Source organism: Lepidochelys kempii, chromosome 1 (genome assembly GCF_965140265.1).
Source record: "Lepidochelys kempii isolate rLepKem1 chromosome 1, rLepKem1.hap2, whole genome shotgun sequence".
NCBI lineage: Eukaryota > Metazoa > Chordata > Testudines > Cheloniidae > Lepidochelys > Lepidochelys kempii.
The window spans coordinates 280,843,381-280,852,303 of record NC_133256.1 but is presented as its reverse complement, the minus strand read 5'-3'; positions in this window follow the sequence as shown (position 1 = coordinate 280,852,303).

Genomic DNA, 8,923 nt, shown 5'->3' with positions numbered 1-8,923 from the left:
CAATTCCTAGAGGCTTGAACAGCTTCTTAGTGGCCAATGCCGGCCAGTGTAAGGTGCTCTAAGTAAGTTGCACCCCAGGACCAAGCCAACAACCGCAGCTTTGTGTTGGGGGGGGGAGGGAGGCAGGGGAGGAAGCTAAAAGTGGCTCAAAGCCCACCAGTGCTGTGTCAAGCACAGAAACCATGCCTCTAAGGATCTGGCCCAGTGTTAACAAATTAACAACTCAATCCATTCCCCATGGACGTCAATAGCAAAATGCCCATTGACTCCTAGAGGGAGCAGGATCACAGCTGAGGCTTTTGGGGCCTGAGCCAGTGTGCATGGAAATCAGTGGGACTCATTCCTTTGACTTCAACAGGCTTTGCACCAGGCACTTGAACTGGTAGCCTAAAGTGAGGGGAGTTACACAGCTGTAGATGAGAAGAGAATCAGGACTTTCATATATAATGCCACCAGAGCCTCTCGACAGGCCACGTTTAACAACAGAGCTGCACCAGGGATAAATTTAACCCATTGTGTTTGTAGCATTGTAGTTCCAAGTTTCCTTTCTTTTAATTTTGATACATTTTCAATGAAAATACAGGTCTACCAGATTTTTTTAACTATGTATTGTCTCTTTGACCCCGCTGCGTTGTTCTGTTAGGACAAGAAATTTATTATCTGAGTCACGTATCTCTTTGGTACAATTCTGTTTGTTTACAAAGAATGCACACAGAGTCCCATTCCCCTGAACAAAGTAGGAACAAACACCAGCAGGCAGCTTCCTTGCTCAGTGATCCGCAAGCCTGCCTTGCCAGCCAGTCCTGTGCCCCAAGGAGCTGTCCTGCTCTGCTCGCTTGCCGGCCTAGCTCATACCTCTCTCTTAGGTTTTCTGACTGCTTTTCTCTCTGCCACCCACACAAACACATCTGCAAACAATCAATGTCTCAGCCCCTGCATTTACAATCTGCCCCAGGGACATGCTCTGATTCCTCCTGAGTTACTTCTTGAGCAGGCTTTCCCAGGTGGCCCAGTGCCTTGGGCAATAACTTCAGCTAGCTTACTCCATAAACATGGTCCCCAAACCTTTTACCTCATACCCCCCCTTACTCCTGTCTGCACACCTACTCTGGAGCCAGGGCTGGGAGGGGGCCACGGCTTTGGGGGTGTGGGACACACAGGCAGGGGTGAGGATTTCTGAGGCTATGGCCACAGCTGCAGGTGAGGGCAGGGCCAGGAACAGAGCCTTGGGAGGGGGATAAAGGGAGGTGGGTGGGAGGCTGGGGCCAGGAGTGGAGCTGTCCTCCATGGGGGTTGGCTCCCTCCCTGTCCTCCATGGGGGTTGGCCCAGGCCCCCCCACAAAATGTTTTTGAGCCCCCCCTGGGGGGGCACTCCACAGTTGGGGGACCTCTGCCATAAGGGGACTCAACTGCTTCTTCCATTTAGTCTGAATGAAGGGTGGCTTGCACATCAGCTTTAATGTGGTTTGTGATGGCCTATTGCTCAAAGACACATTTGAAGGCAGCCATTAATGCCTTTCAGCATAACAGTATTAGCCCTGATCTACACTAGGAGTTGAGGTCGAATTTAGCAGCATTAAATGGATTTAACCCTTTACCTGTCCACAAGACAAAGCCCTTTTTTTCGATTTAAAGGGCTCTTAAAATCGATTTCCTTACTCCACCCCCGACAAGGGGATTAGCGCTGAAATCGGCCTTGCTGGGTCGAATTTGGGGTTCTGTGGATGCAATTAGATGGTATTGGCCTCCATGAGCTATCCCAGAGTGCTCCATTGTGACCGCTCTGGACAGCACTCTCAATTCAAATGTACTGGCCAGGTAGACAGGAAAAGGCCCATGAACTTTTGAATTTCATTTCCTGTTTGGCCAGCGTGGCAAGCTGCAGGTGAGTGCAGAGCTCATCAGCAGAGGTGACCATGATGGAGTCCCAGAATCGCAAAAGAGCTCCAGTGTGGACCGAACGGGAGGTACAGGATCTGATCGCTGTATGGGGAGAGGAATCCGTGCTATCAGAAATCCATTCCAGTTTTCGAAATGCCAAAGCATTTGTCAAAATCTCCCAGGGCATGAAGGACAGAGGCCATAACAGGGACCCGAAGCAGTGCCACACGAAACTTAAGGAGCTGAGGCAAGCCTACCAGAAAACCAGAGAGGCAAACGGCTGCTCCGGGTCAGAGCCCCAAACATGCCACTTCTATGATGAGCTGCATGCCATTTTAGGGGGTTCAGCCACCACTGCCCCAGCCCTGTTGTTTGACTCCTTCAATGGAGATGGAGGCAACATGGAAGCAGGTTTTGGGGACAAGGAAGATGATGATGATGAGGTTATAGATAGCTCACAGCAAGCAAGTGGAGAAACCGGTTTTCCTGACAGCCAGGAACTGTTTCTCACCCTGGACCTGGAGCCAGTACCCCTCCCGAACCCACCCAAGGCTGCCTCCCAGACCCGCCAGGCGGAGAAGGGATCTCTGGTGAGTGTACCTTTTAAAATAGTATATATGGTTTAAAAGCAAGCATGTTTAATGATTAATTTGCCTGGGCATTCACGGCTCTCCTGGATGTACTCCCAAAGCCTTTGCAAAAGGTTTCTGGGGAGGGCAGCCTTATTCCGTCCACCATGATAGGACACTTTACCACTCCAGGCCAGTAGCAAGTACTCTGGATTCATTGTAGAACAAAGGATTGCAGTGTATGTTTGCTGGCGTTCAAACAACATCCGTTCTTTATCTCTCTGTGTTATCCTCAGGAGAGCGATATCATTCATGGTCACCTGGTTGAAATAGGGTGCTTTTCTTAAGGGGACATTCAGAGGTGCCTGTTCCTACTGGGCTGTTTGCCTGTGGCTGAACAGAAATGTTCCCCACTGTTATCCACAGGGACGGGGGAAGGGTAAGAGGTAGGGGGAGGCAAAATGCGACCTTGGAACAAAAGCACATGTGCTATGTATGTAATGTTAACAGCAAGGTTTACTGTGAAAGAGTGTACCAATTGTTCTATAAATTGTCTTTTTAAATATCACTGTCCCTTTTTTTTTCTCCACCAGCTGCATGTGTTTCAGGGATCACAAGATCTTCTCCTTCCCAGAGGCTAGTGAAGATTAGAAGGCGAAAAAAACGCACTCGCAATGAAATGTTCTCTGAGCTCATGCTATCCTTCCACACTGACAGAGCACAGATGAATGCGTGGAGGCAGACAATGTCAGAGTGCAGGAAAGCACAAAATGACCAGGAGGAGAGGTGGTGGGCTGAAGAGAGTAAGTGGTGGGCTGAAGAGAGGGCTGAAGCTGAAAGATGTTGGCAGCATGATGAAAGGAGGCAGGATTCAATGCTGAGGCTGCTGGAGGATCAAACTAATATGCTCCAGCATATGGTTGAGCTGCAGGAAAGGCAGCTGGAGCACAGACCACCGCTACAGCCCCTGTGTAACCAACAGCCCGCCTCCCCAAGTTCCATAGCCTCCTCACCCAGATGCCCAAGAACACGGTGTGGGGGCCTCCAGCCACCCAGCCACTCCTCCCAGAGGATTGCCAAGCAACAGAAGGCTGGCATTCAATAAGTTTTAAAGTTTTAAACTTTTAAAGTGCTGTGTGGCCTTGTCCTTCCCTCTTCCACCACCCGTCCCGGGCTACCTTGGCAGTTATCCCCCTATTTGTGTGATGAATGAATAAAGAATACATGAATGTGAAGCGACAATAACTTTATTGCCTCTGCAAACGGTGATCGAAGGGAGGAGGGGAGGGTGGTTAGTTTACAGGGAAGTAGAGTGAACCAAGGGGCGGGGGGGTTTCATCAAGGAGAAACAAACAGAACTTTCACACTGTAGCCTGGCCAGTCATGAAACTGGTTTTCAAAGCTTCTCTAATGCGCCCCGCACACTCCTGTGCTCTTCTAATCGCCCTGGTGTCTGGCTGTGCATAACCAGTGGCCAGGTGATTTGCCTCAACCTCTCACCCCGCCATAAATGTCTCCCCCTTACTCTCACAGATATTGTGGAGAGCACAGCAAGCAGTAATAACAATGGGAATATTGGTTTCGCTGTGGTCTAACTAAGTCAGTAAACTGCGCCAGCGCGCTTTTAAACATCCAAATGCACATTCTACCACCATTCTGCCCTTGCTCAGCCAGTAGTTGAACAGCTCCTGACTACTGTCCAGGCTACCTGTGTATGGCTTCATGAGCCATGACATTAAGGGGTAGGCTGGGTCCCCAAGGATAGCTATAGGCATTTCAACATCCCCAATGGTTATTTTCTGGTCTGGGAAAAGAGTCCCTTCCTGCAGCTTTTGCAACAGACCAGAGTTCCTGAAGATGTGAGTGTTGGGGACAGTGGGGCATGGCCACTAGATAACTCGAGGGGATGGAAGACCACGAGTGTCGATGAAGCCCCCTCGCACTAGGCCCAGGTGTCCTTGCCCTCCCCCCCCCACCTGGAGGCACTTGCAGCAGCTCTGTGTACTAGGCCCAAGTGTCCTTGGCCCCCCCGCCTGGAGGCAGTTATGCTGAGAATCTGCAACAATATGTTGCAGAGTCAGACTGCCTGAAACTAAGCAAGGCCACACAGGGGAGATATGGAAGAACAATGCTGAGTAAAGCAGCTTTATGTATAGTTTAACAAATGATACAGAGAACCAGGGAACTAGCTGGGAACTGGATTGGCTGGCTATATGGATACTTAGGGCAGCTTGCTATTGGATAAGTATGCTGGGAAAAAGGATGTATAAAAGCCTGTATAATTTCCTGCTCTGGGTACAGGATTTGAGATTCAAATCTCCCTGTACCTTTTTGAAGCTTCAAATAAACTTTTCTGCTTCTCCACCCCGTTGTGATTATTGGGTGTAGCACACCGGGTAGCGAACCAACTCAAGCTGTTGTTCAGCCTCTCGGCACTGGGTGCCGGCAACACGAGCATCATGTACCTTTCCCGGCCATCCCACGTTGATGTTGGTGAAACGTCCCTTGTGCTCCACCGGTGCTTGCAGCACTATTGAAAAGTACCCCTAGCGGTTTATGTACTCGCCGGCTTGGTGCTCTGGTGCCAAGATAGGGATATGGGTTCCGTCTATGGCCCCACCACAGTTAGGGAATCTGCATTGCAGATTGCAGTTAGGGAATCCCATTGCAGCAAAGCCATCCGCTATGACCTGCACATTTCCCAGCGTCACTACCCTTGATATCAGCAGATCTTTGATTGCACTGGCTACTTGCATCACAGCAGCCCCCACAGTAGATTTGCCCACTCTAAATTGATTACCGACTGACCGGTAGCTGTCTGGCGTTACAAGCTTCCACAGGGCTACTGCCACTCGCTTCTCAACTGTGAGAGCTGCTCTCATCTTGGTATTCATGCGCTTCAGGGCAGGGGAAAGCAAGTCACAAAGTTCCATGAAAGTGTCCTTACATATGCAAAAGTTTCGCAGCCACTGGGAATCATCCCAGACCTGCAACACTATGCAGTCTCACCAGTCTGTGCTTGTTTCCCGGGCCCAGAATCGGCGTTCCACAGCATGAACCTGCCCCATTAGCACCATGATGCCCACATTGCCAGGGCCCGTGCTTTGAGAGAAGTCTGTGTCCATGTCCTCATCACTCTCGTCACCGCGCTGATGTCGCCTACTCTCCCAGTTTCGCTTTGGCAGGTTCATGCGTGTGGTGTTTAATGTGCTCCTAATTGCCAAAGTGATCTGAGTGGGCTCTATGCTTGCCGTGGTATGGCATCTGCACAGAAAAAAGGCGCGGAACGATTGTCTGCTGTTGCTCTGAAGGAAGGAGGGGCGACTGACGACATGGCTTACAGGGTTGGCTTACAGGGAACTAAAATCAACAAAGGGGGTGGCTTTACATCAAGAAGAAACAAAAACAACTGTCACACAGAATGGCCACCTCAAGGATTGAGCTCAAAACGCTGGGTTTAGCAGGCCAATGCTCCACCCAGTAAGCTATCCCTCCCTCTGGTATTTAAGGCAGGACTGAATCTCCATTAAAGTTTTCAAGGTGCCCCTGGCAGACCTCACCAAAATGATTGTTGGCCGTTGATTTCATGGAGGGAGGGAGGAGCAAATGAATACAAAACAAATCTGGTCTATTTCTTGTTTTGATCCACTCCATCCATCTTTCACATCTTTGGCTGGCAGCAGACGTTGCAGGAGGACTGCAAGCCATCCACATCTCCTGGCTGCTCGGCAGAAGATGGTGCAATAGGACTGCTAGCCATCCTCATCTCCTGCCTGCTCACCCTAAAATGGCACAATAGGACTGCCTGCAGGACTAAAGAGAATGACCTGGTCGAGTCACTCCTAATTTAGTCCCTGCACCCATGTCTGCCCAGGCGCTCCTGACTGACCTTACCAAGGCAGCCAGGAGCATCTCGGACATGATGACAATGGTTTACAGACCTATTGCACCATCTGCTGCCACAAGGCAATGGGTTGCTGTTGCTGTGTAGCAATGCAGTACCATGTCTGCTAGCACCCAGGAGACATACGGTAACAGTGAGCTGAGCGGGCTCCATGCTTGCCGTGGTATGGCGTCTGCACAGGTAACTCAGGAAAAAGGCGCAAAACGATTGTCTGCCCTTGCTTTCACAGAGGGGGGATGGAGAGAGGGCCTGATGAGATGTACCCAGAACCAACCGCGACAATGTTTTTTGCCCCATCAGGCATTGGGATCTCAACCCAGAATTCCAATGGGCAGCGGAGACTGCGGGAACTGTGGGATAACTACCCACAGTGCAACACTCCGGAAGTCGACGCTAGCCTCGGTACTGTGGAAGCACTCTGCCGAGTTAATGCACTTAATGCACTTAGAGCATTTTGTGTGGGGACACACACAATCGACTATATAAAAACGATTTCCAAAAAAACGACTTCTATAAATTCGACCTAATTTCGTAGTGTAGACATACCCTTAGTTTCAGTCTGCTCTGGGCTGCTCAGCCAAGACATTGGGCCAGCCAGACTTTTATCCACAAAGCTGCTGCTTTTAATTTTCCCTTCTTATTAAAAGAGCTAAATCAGGGGATATTTACCGTTCCTGCTCTAATTACCTTTTTTTACTTCAGAAAGCAGAGTTAAAAGCACAGTACAGGTGATAAGCTACTGCAATTTGCATTTCTGATCTTTCATATGAAAACTAAAATTCAGTTCTTTGTAGTGGAGTTGGACCAGAGTTAATGTTCCTCACACCACATTTACTCTTGTTAAACTTGTTATCTTTTTCAATTAAAAAGAAAAACTTAAAATTGGTAAGGACTCAGGAAAAAAATCCACTATTGAATCCTCTGGGAATACTAGCAGGGGTTTTTTGCTACATACAGTCAGTCATAACTCACAGGTTTATTGCATACTACAAACATTTGTTCCCAATGCAGGCTACTAGTTCACATTCCCTTAAATGCTGGGGTCCCAATTTTGCACCAACTGGAATCAATGGCAAAACTCTCATTGACATTAATGATAACAAGATCAGGCTGCAGGTTAAGCAATCAACTTGTTCTTTTGCAATTAAAAAAATGGAAAACTCAACAGAAAGTGAAATGCTTTAGCTGATTTAACAAATATAGCAAGTTTTCTACATTCCTGCACATTAAAAATATATTGCAGAATTGCTGCTGACCTTGACTCATTATGGAAGAAGAAAATGCAAGCGACTGACTGCCCCATCTCACATTAAGCTTCTTTGCAGGTAACATGTCTATAATTGTTTTAGGTGAGTCTCTGGGTGAATGCTAATGTATAATACCTTGCATTGTTTGCCTACACCCGCCTTTTAACACATATTGTGATTCACCAATTTAACACAGAGAAACAATCCACAACCTTCTGTGTTCACATAGCCCTTTGTGAGAAAGAGGCGTCTTGGGCTACTGCCATATTCTCATTTTTTGGGCTGGGGGAAAGGCAGTTAATGGCTAATAAGCATGCACAACAATATGATTGCAGTTGCATGGCAACGAAAACAGACAGCAGAATATGGGAGCACTGCGATGAAACACATGAGCGTGTGAGCATACATTCAGGTACAGGGAGAGGACTCCCTGCTGGATTAATATGAATGCTTTGTTAATATCTTTGATAACCAGGAGCATGTAGGAATGTAGTTTCAATGTTAGTACTAATTATTTAGGCTGGACCATTATGCGTTTAATAAGAACAGATTTAATTTTTTTATTAAAGCTAATATTAAAAAAAATATCTAATACATAAGTTGGGAAAAGAGTGTCTGTACACATCTGGGTATAGTGCTTAGATTATCCACAAATAAAGTTAGTTTTTAAACGTCATATGATACATAGAGTATATAATCAGCAATAACCCAAATTTAGGTGAATTGATTTAACAATACAGTTTAGATATTAGAATCTGAATACTCGAGTACATCACTCATGAAATGTTATACGGAGATTTGGTTGTGGAAAGCAAAATATATCAATGAGTGGAGATTGTCCTTCAGTAATTGAGAGTTAGGTAGGTTTTCTAGTTAGAAAATATAATCCATGAGGAAAGTATTTGTTACTTTCCTGACTGCGCTTCTCAGCAACCCACCCGCTTTGAAAATGATGGGCTATATGCAGGTGGCTGACTTTAAAAAAAAAAAAAGTGTTTAGTTTTATAACTATAGCTGTCACATAGACACTAGTGCCATCTCGTGGAGAACAAGGGCAAGAATATTGCGTGGTTGCTAGAGGGATGGGATGGACCAGCATAATTAATGCACAATCTGTCATCTCACTAAAAGTTCAATTTCTACATTCCAGAGGAGCTGCATATAGATGTGCTGCATGCACGGACAAGGTGGGATGCACAACCATGTATTAGAAAGCCATGGCCCACTCACTCAGGTGCATGGGCTTCACTGTGTAGGTTCCAGGGGGCAGTCCATGGCCTGGCCTCCTTGCCACTTCCTTTTCCATGATTTGCTCCCCAGGA